The sequence below is a fragment of the Anolis sagrei genome, chromosome 5 (genome assembly GCF_037176765.1).
Source record: "Anolis sagrei isolate rAnoSag1 chromosome 5, rAnoSag1.mat, whole genome shotgun sequence".
NCBI classification, from domain to species: domain Eukaryota; kingdom Metazoa; phylum Chordata; class Lepidosauria; order Squamata; family Dactyloidae; genus Anolis; species Anolis sagrei.
In genome coordinates this window covers 46,940,112-46,959,359 of record NC_090025.1, presented here as the reverse complement: position 1 = coordinate 46,959,359, position 19,248 = coordinate 46,940,112, and positions in this window count along the sequence as shown.

Here is a 19,248-nt window from a genome sequence, read left to right as displayed (position 1 = left end):
GGCAGCAGAAAACAAGCTTGCTCCCTCCTATCTATGACTTCCTCTCACATATTTATACATGGCCATCATGTCTCCTCTCAGCCTTCTCTTCTGCAGGCTAAACAGGCCCAGCTCTTTAAGCCGCTCCTCATAGGGCTTGTTCTCCAGACTCTTGATCATTTTAGTTGCCCTCCTCTGGACACATTCCAGCTTATCAACATCTCCTGAGAGAAGCGTTTTCTCGGGAAATAATGCTTCTGGAACATGGCCATACAGAGAGAGATTCCTGTCGTGGAAGCCTTCGACAACACATTGAATCTCTTTCCTTCATATCTGAAGTCACTGCTCCATTTCCTTAGTCCCCAAAGCCGCAGAGAACAAGCTTGTTTGCGCCTCAGTGTGACACCCTTTCAAATATATATATATATAACGGTCATGTCTCCCTTTTAGCCTTTTCTTCTCCAAGCTAAACACCCCCAGCTCCCTCAGCCGCTCCTCACGGGGCTTGGCTTCGAGATCTTTGCCCACTTTTGTGCTCAAGTTGCTGAGGGAACGCCTTCCAGTTTGCCAATATCCTCCTTGAATGGCAGTGTGCAGAACTCTTTGGCAGATAAGGTCTTTAGCCTCACCAAACTCCAATTTCCATGATTCCCTAGCATTGAGCCATTGTGGTTGAAATGATGCCACAGGCTGCATTAATTATTGAACTGTTGGACACAGGTATCGAATGGGACGTGGGACTGAAAGAGGGGCGAGTGAGGAGGAAGAGAGGGCGGGCCACGCCTGGTAGAGCGGGTCTGAAGTCAGGCACGCCTGAGGTTTGGCTTCCACGAAGGACAGACGGCGAGAGTGACAAGAGCACTGCGCCTCATGGACCCGTGGAGGGTATTGGCGGGAAGGAGTCACTCGGGACTCAGGAGAAGGAGTGCAAAGAACTCCAGGAACTTCCTTTCCATTTAGAAGAAACCGCGCAATCAGAATGCTAAAAGCAATTTTCCTCAAGCACCAGAAGTACAATGAGGGAATTGGCGGGAAAGAGCCACCCAGCACCTGGAGAAGGTGGGCAAAGAATTCCAGAATTTAGGCCAGTGGTTCTCAATCTTCCTAATGCTGCCACCCCTTAATACAGTTCCTCATGTTGTGGTAACACCCAACCATAACATTATTTTCATTGCTACTTCATAACTGTAATTTTGCTACTGTTATGTAATGTAAATATCTGATATGCAGGATGTATTTTCATTCACTGGACCAAATTTGGCACAAATACCAGATATGCCCACATTTGAATACTGGTGGGGTTGGAGGGGGGTTGCTTTTGTCATTTGGGAGTTGTAGTTGCTGGGATTTATAGTTCACCTACAATCAAAGAGCATTCTGAACTCCAGCAATGATGGAATTGAACAAAACTTGGCACCCTGATCTCCCATCACCAACCGAAAACACTAGAAGGGTTTGGTGGGCATTGCTCTTCAGTTTTGGAGTTGTAGTACACCTACATCCAGAGAGCATTGTGGACTCAAACAATGTTGGATCTGGGTTGTTGTAGGTTTTTTTGGGCTATGTGGCCATGTTCTAGAGGCATTAATTCCTGACGTTTCACTTGCATCTTTGGCAAGCATCCTCAGAGGTAGTGAGGTCTGTTGGAACTAGGAAAATAGGTTTATATATCTATGGAAAGACCAGGGTGGGACAAAGGACTCTTGTCTTCTGGAGCTAGGGGGTGAATGTTTCAACTGACCACCTTGATTAGCATTTGATAGCCTGGCAGTGCCTGGAGCAATCTTTTGTTGAGAGGTGATTAGATGTCCCTGATTGTTTTCCCTCTGCTGTTTTGCTGTTTAAATTTTAGAGTTTTTAAATACTGGTAGCCAGATTTTGTTCATTTTCATGGTTTCCTCCTTTCTGTTGAAATTGTCCACATGCTTGTGGATTTCGATGGCTTCTCTGTGTAATCTGACATGGTGGTTGTTCGAGTGGTCCAGCATTTCTGTGTTCTCAAATAATATGCTGCGTCCAGGTTGGTTCATCAGGTGCTCTGCTATGGCTGACTTCTCTGGTTGACTTACTCTGCAGTGCCTTTCATGTTCCTTTCATGTTGGATCTGGACCAAATTTGGTACGAATACTCAATATGCCCAAATGCAAACACTGGTGGAGTTTGGGGAAAATAGACCTTGACATTTGGGAGTTGTAGTTGCTGGTATTTACAACCAAAGAGCATTCTGAACCCCACCAATAATAGAATCCGGCCAAACTTTCCACACAGATCCCCTGTGCCTTGAAGGGACTTGGATGCATGAGCCTTCTTCCAGCCTTGCACGCTCTCCCTCATCTGCACATGCGCACCAGTATGCCATGTGAGGAGCACACCTGCTCTCCCTCACTTGGAGTCTCAGAAACAGCCCTCCGCTTGGCTGAGAGGCCGGCCAATCACAGCAGAGAAGGGCTTTCGGTGGAAGGATTCTCCTGTTTCCAAAAAGGAAGAGAAGGATAGGCAGAGAGGTCTTCAGCCTTCTCTTCCAAAGGGGTTCCTAAGACCATCAGAAATATATGTTTTCTGATGGTCTTTGGCGACCCCTCTGATACCCCCACCCCACAACCCCCAGGTTGAGAAACAGTGCACTAGAAGCACAATGTGGGAATAGGTGGGAAAGAGCCACCCAGCACCTGAAGAAGGAATGCAAAGAATTCCAGAACTTAGGCGAAGAAACCTCCTCGCCTTTCCTCTGTCATAATTCCCTGCTTAAAAGAAACAAACAATTTGCTTTAGACATACAACACTGTTTAGTGATACATCTAGGATAGTTTACTTCAAAATAAACAACAGGCAAGATAAAAAAATATCCAACAAGAATGCTAAAAACTTAAAAAGGCTTCTCTAAGGCACTAAAACAGTGTTTCTCAACCTTCCAAATGCTGTGACCCCTTAATACAGTTCCTCATGTTGTGGTGACCCCCCAACCATAAAGTAGCAACCATTCGTTGCTACTTCATAACTGCCATTTTGCTACTATTATGAATTGTAATGTAAATATCTGATATGCAGGATGTATTTTCATTCACTGGACCAATTTGGGCACAAATACCTGGTATGCCCAAATTTGAATACAGGTGGCTGGGGGGGGGGGGGGGGGGCTATATTGATTTTTGTCATTTTAGAGTTGTAGTTGCTGGGATTTATAGTTAACCTACAAACAAAAAGAGCACAATATGGATCTGCACCAAACTTGGCACACTACCTACATGGCCAACATTGAATAATGGTGAGGTTGGGGGGACTGACTTTGATTTCTGGGAGTTGTAGTTCACCAACATCAAAAAGGAAGAGAAGGACAGGCAGAGATCTTCAGCCTTCTCTAGCAAAGTGGTTCCTAAAACCATCAGAAATATCTGTTTTCTGATGGTCTTTGGCAACCCATCTGGAAACCCCCCTTGCAACCTCCCAAGGGCTTCCGACCCCCGGGTTGAGAAACACTGCACCCAGAGGACATGGATGAAGTTTTCGGAGTGGGAATTGGTGCAAAAGGTGACCCAGTCCCTGGAGAAAAAAGTGCCTAGAACTCCAGAACAAAAGCCCCAAATCCTCATTCTGTCACAATTCCCACACTTTAGATAGATGATAGATAGATAGATAGATAGATAGATAGATAGATAGATAGATAGATAGATAGATAGACAGACAGACAGACAGACAGGTAGGTAGTTGTGAGGTTTCTGGACTGTCTGGCCATGTTCCAGAAGCATTTGTTCCTGATGTTTCGCCTACAACTATGGCTGGCATCCTCAGAGGTTGTGAGGATGTATCATTGATGCCAGCCTGAGTGATCTTGCTATATGCATGGTGGTGATTTCATTTACAACTCATCTTTTCTCCAAAACTGGGGCTGAAGTCAGAATCCTCATGGGGTCTGTTGGAAACAAGGCAAGTAGGGTTTATACATCTGAACTGCTATATTTTATTCATTGGCATAATCTCTGTTCCTAACAGATCAGAGATAGCTAGGTTATTAGTCTATCAACTGAAAACCAAATTGCCTTGCATAAATACATGTGGTTATATACCACCGAAGAGAAGATTTTTCTCAAATGAGTTTTTTGGCTCTTCTCTGGAAGATCATAGTTTTATAAAAGATTATGATTTTCAAATGGTTGTAAATGCCATTTTTCTTAAAAGGTTATGGAGATTCTGGTTTTCTAAAATGTTCTTTGTTGCATTATTTCTTGTATATGTGCATCAGGACATATGTTGATGGCTAGCCATATAACAATTGTAAGTAAAATAAATAAAATGATCTCAATGTATAGACAGGCTGATATGGGAGTAGGGATTTCCTTGATAGCTGTGTGGTCCGTAACAATTCAACCCTTCCCATTATGGCATGTTTCTGCTGGGACACACTTTGATCTTTTACATTTCTGTCTATCATACAACTCTGAAAGTCATGGCATTCTAAGAGGTGTGGTTTATTAACAGTGCCCATGGACAATGGTCAATGTCCACTTCTAAAGGAAATTTCAACCATTGAAGAGTGTATGGGAAATAATGTGCTGTAGAGGGTATTGCACTGTACTGAGGTGAGGAAAATCGAGCTAAAAACTCTGGTCACCCAGAAGCTCACTAGGTAGCTTTGCACCCATAGTTCCCTCATAGTCTAATTTATCTCATCATTTTATAAAAATGAAATCAAGTACCATAAAGGCCATCTTGGGTTGCTTGAAGAAAGAGTTGAATTAAAATGGTCCAGTGTTGCACTCAAGGCCTGGAACCACCTATGACCACAGCATCACACAAAAGTCCTGAGTATAAGCAAACCATTTATTGTAAGAACACATATAAATATATGAAAAACAGGATATAAGAAAGGAGAAGAATACTCCAAAATAGTGGGTTGTTGTAGGTTTTTTCGGGTTGTATGGCCATGTTCTAGAAGCATTCTCTTCTGATGTTTTGCCTGCATCTACGTTTGCCATAGATGCAGGTGAAACGTCAGAAGAGAATGCTCCTAGAACATGGCCATATAGCCTGAAAAACCCACAACAACCCCGTGATTCCAGCCATGAAAGCCTTTGACAATAAATCCAAAATAGGTTTAGCAAGAGGTGATAGCCACACATGAATCCAAATGTCTCATAAAAATCCAAGGATAAAACTCACAAGTATAGCATAAATCCATAAACAAAAGATATACTTAGAAAAACGTGAGCAAGAATCATAAAACAAGAATATAGAAAACTTCCAGGTTATTTGAATCCAAAACCAGGACTTGACTTGACACAAGAACTCAGGCCTAGCTTCTCCCTCGAAATCCAATGTTGCCTGAACTAACTATAAAGTAAACAACTGGCTGGTAATAAGCGCTCATGAAATCATGTAGTTTCCCATAAATTTTCTCTATCTCTTTCCCACATATTCTCTTAGACCTAAGGACTTGATTCACTGCTCTGAACTGTAAACAAAGACTTTTGCTTATCTCCATAACACCAGGTGAGAGTTTTCTGTTTCATTTAATTCTTCTTCACTTGACCACTTGTGTAATGATGTTGTTCCTAGCTTGGCACTGTCTGAGCCAGTTTCATTTCCCTGGCCTGAATCTTAAACACTTTGAACCTGTCCTGAATCTGCATTACTTTGAACCACAGGAAATCCAACAATCCCTTCTGAATAATCAGTGAATCAATCACCAGCTCCTGACTGAGGCTGAGCTACAACATCCAGATTGGTAAGAGGCATTTTTTTAAAAATACTTCCTACAAAAAAACAACTATTCAGTATTTTTCTAATGGTATTTTGAAAAGTGTTTCCATGGTTTTGTTGTTCCCCTGTTTTGCTGCAACTGATCATTCCAAAGCATCTTTGAAAATTGTTTCAAGCTGATAGGCTAAGATCTTGACAAACAAGGAGAAAGAGAATGCAACGTAGAAGTCCATAAATGTATTATTTGCTACACATATCCAGTTTAAGTAAGCAAGGAGGAAGCAGCCAAACATATAAGCCACACAGAAACTGAAATGTGGTCGTCATGACTTGCACAGGACTGGCCCAGTAGCTGGATGACTAATGGACAGATAAATATTATTTCCTTTCCCTTTAGTGTCATGTTAAATTAAGTCATTATTTGAGTTTATGAGCAGCTGTGTCTACAGACTTCTCATTGCATCTAGTTCAATAAACATAATTCTTACATCGGGTGCACACTAGGATAAAATGTGGACTGTTTAATTTGAACTGAAAAGGAAATATCAATCTTGTAAAAAGTCTTCCTATGTGTGTTCTGAGGTCTGGCTGTTTGTGCAAAAATACACAAAGTGGCCTTTTTTCCATAATTCCCATCACCAAAGTTCCCTTTTGGGTATTGTAACTGTGAACAACTTGAGTCCTAAGAGATAGAGCCTCATCCCATATGCCCTGTCACCTGAATTATGACATTCTTTTGGATGTGCTGGTGGGATAGGCCACAGAGTTAGCCTGACTCCTCTGTTTTGATGTGGTGATGATGAGGATGATGCTGAAGGACTTGGAAAGAATTCTCCATCTAGTTAAATGGGTGGTCTTTGCTTTACTTAGATGGAAAAGGAAGACATGTCTCAAGATGCTGGAAGGTGGCTTTTATTGCTGATGTGTCTCAAATGTTGTGCTGGCAGATATTCATGCAGGAGATTTGTAAATTTCCCACCATATTGTTAATAACTTCCTAAACATATCTGAAGTATGGGATTACAGCTCGAGTGTGATAGTCTGCTCATTAACTCTTGACCCTCTTAATATACAGTGTTTCCTCACTACTTCGTGGTTCGCTTTTTGCGGACTCGCTGTTTTGAGATTTTCCTTCCTTGCCACTCACTGGGCTGAGTCCTGGTTCTGCCACTGGGCCGCAGCCTGGTGAGTAGCAAGCGAGCAAGGGTGGGTAAGTGAGCATGCAAGGGAGGGCAGCAAAGGCAGAAGCAGCGGCAGAAGCAGGAGACAACCTCCCTTGCTTGCTCGCTACTCACCAGGCTTGCTCGCTATTCACAGGGCCTACTCACCAGGCTGAGTCCTGGTTCTGCCACTGGCTTGGTGAGTAGTGAGAGAGCCAGGGAGGGTGGGTGAGTGAGGGAGGGAGAGCCACAAATGTGGAAGCAGCGGCAGAAGCAGGAACCTGGAAGAGGTGGCCACTGTTGCTGCCCTTGCCACCCTTGTTTGCTCACCCACCCACCCGGGCCAGGTCCTGGCAGCAGAACCAGAACTCAGTGAGATGAGTAGCAAGTGAGGTGATGGTAGTGGATGAATGAGCAAGTGAGAAGGGTGGCAAAGGCATCAGCAGTTGTAGAAACAGGAGTTTCGACATGTGCCTCTTCCATGCTCCTGCTTCTGCTGCCACTGCTGTCTTCCCTCGCTCGCTCACTCAGCAGGACGGATTGCAGTGGCAGAACCAGGATTTGGCCCAGTGAGTGAGTGAGCAATGGAGGAAAGAGTGAGGGGGCAAGCGAGGGAAGGCAGGGAGGGTGGCAAAGGCAGCGGTGGCAGATAAAACGGAGTGTCGTATAAATGGAAGTCAGATAACTTGTGTCTCCTGTATATAGCATCCCTCTACTTAGCGGATTTTCACTTTTTGTTGGTAGCCGGAATATAACACTTGTGATAAGTGAGGGAACACTATACTTTGAGAATAAATACCCCTATTTCCCCCCTCTCTGGAGTTTTATACACAGTCCGGATTTTCACAGTTTTGCTCCTTTCTAGGTTTTGATATTTTTAAAGCATTTGTTCTAGGAGAAATTACAAGCAGGTTGATGGAACTGTTTAGATCAAATTCAGATGCCAATTTGGTTAGGAATTTCAGATATGGCAATAAAACAGCTTTATCCTCATGGAATTCTATCAAAAGGACATCAAACCTCAATGACCTCTGACTGAACTTAGGACCAAACCAACCATCTTTCAGAATAATAACAGTAAATAAATATGTAGCACAGGACAAAGGAAGGTTAAGCAGATGTTGAAATCATTTGCTCTAGGCACTTTCTGATTTTTTTTTAAACCACATAGTTTACTACACAGGTGTTGTTTCCCTTGTACAAAAGCTGTTTGAAGGTCATAGCCCATATGCGGTCAGTATTTCAATCAAGCCAGATCTGTTTAAACACCATGACTGAAAAATCTGGAAGAAGCAGAAATCAAAACGTATATATAACAACAGTCAGTAGAATAGAGAAGCCAGGGTTCACACAACCATATTCTGGAACAATTTATCTAAAAATAGTGATCCATAGACTTGAACATTTTCCAGATTTTTTTCCTGGAAAGATTGTGGGAAATTAAGAAACAGTTATAGCTAACGGATAGAAATATGGTGCTGGTTCCTGACACAATAGGGGGAGGCTGCTGCTCCTGCACATCAGATAGCTTGAGATTCCCTATCCTAGAGCCTTCTCTTCTTTTTCCCCACTTGTTCCATATATATACACACAATATTAACTAAGAACCCATCTTCAGAGGCCAAATGAAGCAAAGAAGAGGTGTGCAGAAGCCCCAGAGTGTTGTGGAGGATCTTTCTTTGGAGGCTTTTAAACAGAAGCTGGATGACCATCTGTCCGGGGTGCTTTGAATGTAATTTTCCTGCTTCTTGGGTCTGGATGGCCTCTTCCAACTCTATGAGTCTATGCATGTGAAGCCTTATCTTAATGGTTGTTGTTTATGCCTTCATGTTATGAGACCACAATGTATAATATTCTATGTGAGATTGTTTTCTCATATAGTATAATGTACTATGTGAGATTCTTTTCATGGCTGGAGCAGTGGGCAAGCGATGAAGAGACAAAGGACCAAAGTCAGGAGCAGAAAACAGCTGATTTGTTAAGAACTCTGGTGAGCAATATGACAATCTGTGCAGTCTTGGAGCTCTTATCTTGAATTTTTAGATGATCTTCTAGCAAACTGCACTTGATTATCTCAAAGCTCCATCTGGTAGAGGATGTGTTATGCCTTTTCTGCACAGTTACTCTGGTGTCTGTGTTGTGTATCAACTTCCAGATGTAATTCAATGTACTGTTTTGAGTTCTAATCTGAAGCCATAAATTGTATTGCCCTATAAGTGTCCTCCTGTGCTGTAGGACACACTTCTTTGAAGGCAGGGGGAAAAAAGCTTTGCCCCTCCAGATGAATTGGACTGTCATACTGCCATCCTGTACCACTGACTATCCTGTCTAATGCTTCTGGAAAATGAAGTACAAAACAAAGGTTCCTTGTTCTTAGTATACTTGCTGAAAATGACATAAGCTTCTCTAATTTAAATTTTCATTTAACATTTGGAATGAAATAGCAGCTGGGTAAAATGTGTTACATTTTAAATTGGTGTCTTCCAAGGTATTTTCCCCCATGTGAAAACCATGAGAGAGCCTATCCACATGTATGGGGCTTAGATAAGATGTTTTTAAAAAACGTATCACAGTTTGGGTTTGACATGCAATAAAGGAGAGCTGAATTCAGGGGAGCTGAATTAAGGGTTAAATCAGAATCTAATTGATAGTCCCAGCTAGAGTATCTAATCTAATCTAGCCACTAAGGCACCTTCCACACTGCCTTATATACCAGGATCTGATTCCAGATTATCTGCCTATCCCAGATTATCTGGCAGTGGAGACTCATATAATCCAGTTTAAGTAGACAATCTGGTAACAGATCCTGGGATATAGGAAAATGTGGAAGGGGCCTATGGGGCCTTTCCAGATAGGCCCTATATCCCATGATCTGATCCCAGCTTTTCTGTTTATCCCAGATTATCTGACAGTTTGGACACATATAATCCAGTTTAAAGAAGAAAACCTGGGATCAGATCCCGGGAAATAGGGCCTGTCTGGAAGGACCCTAAGTCAACATTTATGTCTGTTCCATTGATTCAGTAGATCTGCTTTAGTAAGGAGCCCCTGGTGGCGCAGTGGGCTAAACCCCTGAGCCAGCAGGAATGAAGGCCGACAGGTTGCAGGTTTGAATCCGGGGGGGGGGGGGGGGGGGGAGCGCACATGAGCTCTCTCTATCAGCTCCAGCTCTCCATGCGGGTACATGAGAGAAGCCTCCCACAAGGGTGGTAAAACATCAAAACTTCCATGCATCCCCTGGGCAACACCTTGCAGATGGCCAAGTCTCTCATACCAGAAGCGACTTGCAGTTTCTCAAGTCGCTCCTGACATGACCAAAAAGAAATCTGCTTTAGTTTGAGGTCTTTGTCTGCATATACCTGAAGTATTACGCACATCAGATGTAAGAAATCAGACATTTATTTCCAGCAATACAGATGTTACATTGTATTGTCTATTTGGTTTTGTTTTGTTTTTTTTTTAAAAAAAACAAAACCTCAACTTTTTAAAAAGCTGAAAACAGGTAAAAGGGATTTATCTATTTGTGCTGCAATCCCAGTGCAGACCTTTCGTGCTGTTAACCTTTATATTAAATAATTATTTGGCACTATTAATACTCTTCAATTTATAGCATTGAACCTGCTTAGTTTCTTTAAACTTAGTTAGTTCTGAATGTTTTCCAATTAATTATCTGTGACGATTGACCTGTAGTAAAGTTTTCCAAACTGGTGTCCCTTGAAATTTAATAAATACACTTCATATTCCCACTGAAGCTCTTTATTGAAATTACTAGGAAGTTTGTTGGCCCAAGACTCATTCTTGAGAATATCCTCTGGGTAATTTTTGCTTATCCAGATGCTTACCTTTCAGTGACATGACTCTTTGTCATATTCCTTTTAACAGATTCTTTATCCACCTTATAGTATCCATACTGATGTTGATCTTTTCCATTACAAAAGCAATTCTACAGATGTTTCTCCATTGGATGTATTGTGAGAAATCAAATAGACTAGGCAGATTGAATTCTTTTTGTGTGTAATGTTAGTTTTTGTATCATTTACCTATGCTAAACCCATAAGGAATTACATCACATTTACTTCTTGCAGCTATGTTTTAAATTAATCTCTCTCTCAATATTTCTTCTAGGATATGACTTAACAGGAAGCTAAATTAACAATTCTCTAGATGTATAGTTTTTGTGTGAGCACGGAGAGACCACTTGAATCGAAATAACACACAACACCGGTGAATTGTAATACCAGATATAATTAAAAGAAATTGGCACAATTGAAATATATTTTGGAAAATATAAGGTCACAACTTTTATTGGTTACAGCTGCATAAAAAGTTGGCACAACACATGGATTCTGGATCCAGGTATCAATCAATCCACCTGTTGATCAATGAGTTTGCTATTCCAGCCTGTTGCCAGATCCCACTGGGATAACAGAAGGAGCAACCATTGAGGGCTTCCAGTCCTCATGGCCACCTCTCACCAATGGGGGTGCCATGAAGGCTCCTGCCCTTCACTCCATACCAAGCGGGTCTCCACCCCACAGCACTAAGATCCTAAAGGGACCACAACACACTATCCCCAATCTCCAATGGGCATAGATACAGTAAAGATCATGTCAACATGCACAACTCCTAGGATTCCATAGCATTGGGCCAGGGCAGATAAAATGGTATCCAACTGCATTAATTCTACAATATAAATCAGGCATGAGCAAGCTTCAGCCCACCAGGTGTTTTGGCCTTCAACTCACACAATTCCTAACAGCCAATCGGAATTGTGGGAGTTGAAGGCCAAAACACCTGGAGGGCCAAAGTTTGCCCATACCTGGTGTAGATGCACCCAATGATTCATTCCAATGAACAGCTCCTGGTGCTACCAATCAAAAGGCATAGTCCTGCTATTCCACCTTTCCCTTCTTTAGCAGTTTTTTTAAGTTAAAAAAACCCATAATCAATTCGTTTAAAATGTTGGCTGCTGATATACAGGCTGGAATAAATTATTAATTGTTGCACCTGTTATCTTTTGTCCCTTATCCACCATCTTCATCTTCTTTGAGGTCTTCTTATATATGTTTTTTTTGGTAAAATTTTGACCTGTTGCCTTTTTCTGTGTTTTTGTCCATGTTTGCCTTTGTCTTTACATTTCCACCTTTACATTTTCTACCTCTCCCCCTTCCTTCACTATGCTTCACATGCTAGAACTAATGGTGATGCATGAAAGGGGGAGAAGAAAGAAAAATGATGACAACCGAAGGCCAGTGAAGGTAAATATGGCACAGAATGAGGTTTCTTTCAAATACCCATATATACTTGAGTATAAGCTGATCCGAATATAAGCCAAGGCACCTAATTTTACCACAGAAAACTGGGGAAATGTTGACTTGAGTATAAGTGGGGGTGGGAAATGCTGCAGCTCCTGGTAAATTTCAAAATCAAAACAGATACCAATAAAATGACATTAATTGAGGCATCAGTAGGTTAAATGTTTTTTAATATTTACATAAAACTGTAATTAAAGATAAGACTATCCAACTCGGATTAAATCATTATTCTAACTTTCTTCAATGTAAATGTGCTTACATATCCTTCCAATAATCACCATAGCTTATTTTAACTATATGTTTTGGGGAAAATGCTGTGTGTATATAAATAAGGAAAAGTGGGAAAGACCGGCTCCCAGAGAGGAGGAGAGGAAGGAGAGTTGAGTTGCTGTGTGGAGAGGTGAGGATATTGGCAGGAAGATGTGGGGCTGAAAGAAGCCCCACACATTCCCACCAAGGACCCTAACCTGGGTGTAAGCCGAGGGGGGCTTTTTCAGCCTAAAAAAGGGCTGAAAGACTAGGCTTATACTCGAGTATATACAGGAAAAAGAATTAAGTAGAAGCAAAATAGAAGTTCTTTAAGAAGTCAAAACCCTAGTCTATAAATAGCCTGGGATGTTGTAAGAATACCATTTTATAGCTCACTTAATATGGATTCATGCAAAACAAATAAAGGACACGAAGTAGCTATGAGACAGGAAGTTGGCAAAATGGTCAGAAAAGTAATGTTTCTAAAAGATGTATAGAGACCAGGAATCAGATGAATTTTAAAAATGAGACTGGGAATGTATCTAAACTCAGCTGAAGCCTGAATTGATGATAAATCAGAGGCAATAAAATAACCTTGATCAAATAATTAGAACAAGCTGAAAATAAAGGTAGAATCATGAGATAAACAGGGACTATTTTGTCATACGTGATGAAAACAGAAGAAATGGAAAGTATCAAGACAAGCTTATTGAGGGTTTCAGACTTACAGTTAATTAAGACAAAGGGCCATTTGCACAATAGAATGTGAAACCAGATGTGTTGTGCAAACTCAAATGTGTCAGGAAGACATTAAATTCTCCTGCTTCCATAGATATATCTATTGTACAATTTTCCTGTTGCAGAAATATATTACAGAGCTGACTGGATTGTTCTCAGCCTTGTTTGGGTAATTATTTTCCACCATTTTTTTAAAAAAAATCTGTCCTTTCTTTTAATATTGGATTAACAGATGATATGTTTTGATGGCATATATTCTGTTTTAATCAGTCATAAGAAGAATACATGAAATATAACTGTCCTGAAAGGTTCAAAGAATAATTTCAGAGTTATTTTGGCCAGTGATACCCAGTCCTTAATATACGTTTCACATGCAAAGGAATAAATCCAACAGAAATCATGGAAACAGTTCACTCTTTTCTCCTGTTATATATTCTTGATGTCACCCTTTATTAATTATTCTTTTACTCCCAGGATCTGGGAAGCATTGTGCTTTAAATGCATAATACATTAGCATAACTTATACCATGACATATCCATAAAACAACATTTTCCAGATTACAGAACACATAATTTAATAACCATGTCTGTGCCAATTATGAGTTCATCTATTAACAGTTTTAGAGTTAAAATATTTAAGCAGGGCTGAGCTGAGTGGCTGGCCTTGTTTTGTGTTTCAGATCCCCATGAGTGTAAAAAATACTTCGTGTTTTCAACAACTTTGGCCACTTGTGAGTCCAAGTTAGGTAATAAATAGGTTTAATTTGTTTTTATTAGTCTGGCATTCATTTTGAAAAGCAGCTTGAGGTTGTGAGCATTCTTAGATGCAACTTTTCTAAATAAATAGACAAGACTTTGAGCCACTAGAGGGCAACAACAAAAAAAGACTTGGCCCATACTGATGTTTTTCTTACTAGCCTGCTCTCCCTCCCTCCCTCCCTCCCTTCCTTCCTTCCTTCCTTCCTTTTCCCTCACAAATAGCCCATAGTATAATTCCCTGTGGCATTCTTTTGATTTTTATCAATGATATCACAATAGATGGGATCCAGGAGAGCTGAGCTGGGGTCAACACTCAAGATCCAGGACCTGCTTGTGATCTATGGGCTGCCCTTTGCTCACCCCTCTTGCAGGTGATGGTATCAAGGACAAATGAAAATAAAATCCTGTATTTGATTAAATGGTAGCATGAATTGGACATATTAAGCCAACAACTTGGAGAATAAAATAAAATAAAATATGCTGAGAAGAAACAGTAAAACAATTACATATCTTTTAGTTCAATATACACACTGTTTCTTTGGCTCTGCATAGATCATTTGTTTTTGTTTTTCCTTGAAAGTAATACTAAGAGAAAGACTAAATGAAAAACCTTAATTTTAAATGCTGTTTTTCATGTTTGTTCATGATTACATCTCTAGATTCAGTGATATTTCATTCACTAGGCAGCTTATCTTTTAAACAGATAAATAGAGTGTACTATGTAGCCTTTGCAATGGTAGCATTACATCAAACTTGCTGAGCACTTGTGCTTTATTTCCAAATGTAGGAGAACTAAAGTAGAAGCTAAACTACTGAGTTTGTGTTAAAATCCCAGTGAGATCAGATACACTTTGAGTACACTCTATTTTTTTGCCAAGCCATGTTAAAACTCAATTCAGTGATTTCAACATCAAAATGCACCTCATTTCCCTCTGATACGGAATGGGGAAGGCCACACAATTTGACTGGAGGACATGTCTGTGGGCATATCTCTACATGGCAACTTTAACCTTAAATGGATGCACTGTTAACATAGGCAGTGCTGCTATCCTGTTTTCCCCATGCTTGGCAACACCAGAAAGATGAGGTGGCACTTATCTATGTAATTGTTCATCACTGTAACAGTGGTCTTGGAGCTCCAGAGAGTTTGTTTCCTTCAGTTGGTGCCCTTGCCAATGTAAACAAAGACACCCATATGACTGAAAGATAAGGATGCCAGCCTCAGTCTCTGGTTGTAATTCATATAATCATCATATTTTCTCTCCCCCTCCCCAGAGGGCTTTTGCCACTTTTTCCATCTCTTACATTTCCCTCTCCTCCTCTCTGAGTAATTTGGAGACTTTCACTTGTATTGGCATAGTAGATGGACCTAAGTGTTTGGGGCAGATTGTATGGGGAAAGGTGATCTTGTAGGTAACATGGACCCAAACCATGTACAACTTTAAAAGTCCAAACCAACACTTTGTACTTTCCCCAGAAACTAACTGGCAACCAGTGGAGTGACTTTAGTATAGGCATGATATGGTCACTTCTGGATATTCCTGTTACCAATCTGGTTGCTACATTTTGAACTAATTGGAGTTTCTGAACTTGGTACAGAGGTATTTTGTATATGACAGTAATATTATTTTGTTTACTCAAATATTGAATATGTGATGTTTCTGAAATATTCTCCTCATATTTATGAAATCCCACAATTTGAGATAAACTGCATTCATAACATTTAATCTAGTTATTCATGAAATAGGCAGAGCATTTCATCACTCTTGTGGCAAAGGTTTATGAGTAGCCAGCTGCACAAATTCCTACTCAAAAACTTACTTTAGTTAATGAATCTAGTGTCACCACTTGTTATTTTGAATTAGGAAGACGCATTTTCATTCACTTAGTCCAGGGATTTGCTAAAGTGATAGATTAGGTGAAGGTGCCCATATATCATGAATAAAGCAGTGTTTCATTTATCAGATAACTGACATTATTTCACTAATATAGCACAACATATACACCGACAAATTATCTTATACATTTGCTGTATTTTCCCAGTTAGAAAGTCAAGAAAAATAGAGAATATTGAACTGAGGAGTTAAAAAGCCTAAATGTGAAACTATTGGAGAATATAGTTGTTTTTCACTGGTATGGGCACCAGTGACAGCAGAGAAAGTTCTGCAGGCTGCCACTTGCTCTCCATGTACATATGCCAAATGTTTACCATGTCTCCCCACAAATTCTACCTCTCTATTAATCTTCTGACAAATGCAATTTCACCATCCATTCATCATATTTGTGTGCAACCACACACAGGCAGGTTTGGATAAAACTGTACTCTCTCAAAAATGCTGGTATTTGTCAAATTAGGGTTCCTTTGCAGAAATCATCATATTTTTTACTGCAACCCAAATGCCCAGTGACTAGGAAAATCCATTCCACATGCTCCACAGTAATTTCTAGTCTCAGCTGCAAGGAACTTTACTGTGATGGATATGGAAAAGGTCAATGTTGCATTCCTCCTTTAAATTGCTCAAAATGGTATCCCCATACCACACAGGAGAATGGGTGTAGCCAACATAAACCGCTTTCAAACCACAGGCCATATGGATTTAATTATAATAAATTGCACTAATAATTTTTCTTGCTAATGAGCAAAATACATCCATAACCTCAAGAGAGAGACACAAGATCTATGTGCAAATTTTTATTCACACAGTTAATGTAATGTAAAGAAAGGATTAATTTACGCATTTATGTGCATTTGGGGCCCAGTTCAGAACAGGTTAAAGAACTGAACTGTATGGGACTTTCATATTTAACTATGTCATAGGTCACTGTAAGTCGGAAATGAATTGGAAGTACACAACAAAAAACACCAACAATTACAACCATGGTAGTGCAACTTTATGCAGGTTCCACTATGCTCAGGAAATAGGATTGCAACTTATATTACACTGATTTCATTTGAACTTTGCCAGATTTACAGCAGTGTCATTAAAGTTTCACAGAATTTTGAAGGTGAAGCAGATGTAACTTTTTAAAGCAGTAAGGTCAATTTGAAAGATTATTGCCGTGTTGCTTCACAGCTGGGAAGGATCAAAACATTGTTGCATTTCATTCCCCACAATCCTTCAATATGACGACTGGAGCTTCTGGGAAATGAAGAACAATAGCAGCTGGAGAACCTTCCCTCTGGTTGAGAACCACTACTCTAGACTCTTGAAAATAGAGAACAACAATTGCTACTGAAAGACTCTATGACTTCAGGGTCAATTGTGCTAGAGATAGATGGCTAAAGTATCTGAGGTACTTCCTCTTTGTCTTTGTCATGTATCATGCCCCGTACTTGATGGTGGTTGGTGGTGGCAGACCTAGCAGTTGGTGACGGAAGGGTTAATGTAAGTCTTAGTTTTGAAGGGCTGAGTAATTTGTAAGTAACAAGTAACAGCAATTAAGGGTAGAGGCATGCAAGTGATAGTTTGCAGATGGTGTTAATGAATTTAAGGAGCTAACCTTGGGTCTATGGGTAGTGTGCCACAAAGCAGGCAACATAGGCCTTACCTCCTTCAGGGCCCAAGTAAGGGGCCCCATAACTTAATTAGCATAGGGCCTTGTTTGCCTTAAATCCAGCACTGGCTGAGGAAGAATTCAAGGAATGATACCTGCCTCAGTTAACTACACGCTAGATTGCTCCTTGTTCCTTATCAGGTTCAATACACTTAAATAGGTTCTATGTTAAATAAAGTGAGTCATATATAACCCAACCGGTCTCATTATTCTATAGGTCATAAGTGGTACGATTGTCTTATTTGGATATTCTGGACATACTTACCCCCCTTTTAAATAAAACATTCGCCTTTTCAAGGTGGCTGACTGAATTAAAAGCAAATTTGGTAATTAGCAACAGACTGTGGACTATTAACACATATGTTCAAGGACCTGCTAGAGGCTCGCAAAATGTTCTTAAATACTGAAGCTGGCTAAAGTTAGAAGTTAGACAGGCGCCCTCCTTGATGGCCTTTCGTAGGGGCCTGAAAACATGGCTCTTCGAGCAGGCCTTCAACTGAGTGTATCTTGAAACGACACTGGAATGAACTAGGACTATGAATTTTGGCTATGACCCCAGGACTTGACGAAGCGGATTTTTAGTATAAGTATATGTTATGTTGTATTTGTCTGGTTTGTATTGTCGTGATTTATTGTACACTGTCTTCTTTGTTGCTGTTCACCGCCCCGAGTCGCCCTCGGGCTGAGAGGGGCGGTCAATAAATGCAAAAAATAAATAAATAATAAATAAAGTAATCTAAAAATTAATATTGAATTTGAAAAAGTTCTTTGTGAATGCTGTTATTTCTGTAATTATTTTTCATTTTGCTTCCTCTTAACATAATGTATTCATTAACTGTTTGTTAGAATGTCTGATTTAGAAGAACCATTTGCATGTTTTACACTATGACCAAATATCAGGTGTTTTAATAATTATTATTATTCTGCAGTGAACTCCTGTTAGATTTGTTTGCTCAATGAGAATCTGATTGAATAAAATATTTATCTTTAACATATATCCCCTAATCAGTTTGGAGCCCCCGGTGGCGCAGTGGGTTAAACCCCTGTGCCGGCAGGACTGAATACCGACAGGTCGCAGGTTCGAATCCGGGGAGAGGCGGATGAGTTCCCTCTATCAGCTCCAGCTCCACATGCGGGGACATGAGAGAGCCTCCCACAAGGATGATAAAACATCAAATCACCTGGACGTCCCCTGGGCAACATCCTTTCAGACGGCCAATTCTCTCACACCAGAAGCGACTTGCAGTTTCTCAAGTCACTCCTGACACGACAAAAAAAAAGTTTGGGTCTCAATGTTTCTTCAAGAAAATTAGAATTGTTTACATTATACAATCTCACTTTATCCTTAGAGAAACTTTATGGTTAAGTTTAGCGTAGAGGTGGTCATATACCTGAGAATATCCACTAATGTGCAAGGATTTGAATCCATATTCTCTTGTTTGAATCCACTGTTAGGAGATGTGAAATTTCTGGAAATGTTGATGCCATGAAAAAGACCCATCTTTATCCCCAAAAGAGTGAATAAAAGGGAATGAATAATATACCTTATTTCATATAAAACCTACATTTATTTTACCTTATTTATGTGCTAAATTGTATAACTTAAAATACTTTAATTTTTTTTAAAAAACAACCTTTAATTGTATATAAACAAGATTATGATTATATCCTATACTAAATAGAGAACACAACCTTCTGGACTCTGTGTTATCTAAAGCACAAGTAAGTAATCTGAAAAGTTGAATAGAGCTGGAAGAGATCACAAGCACCATCCAGTCCAAGTATGTTAAATGTTG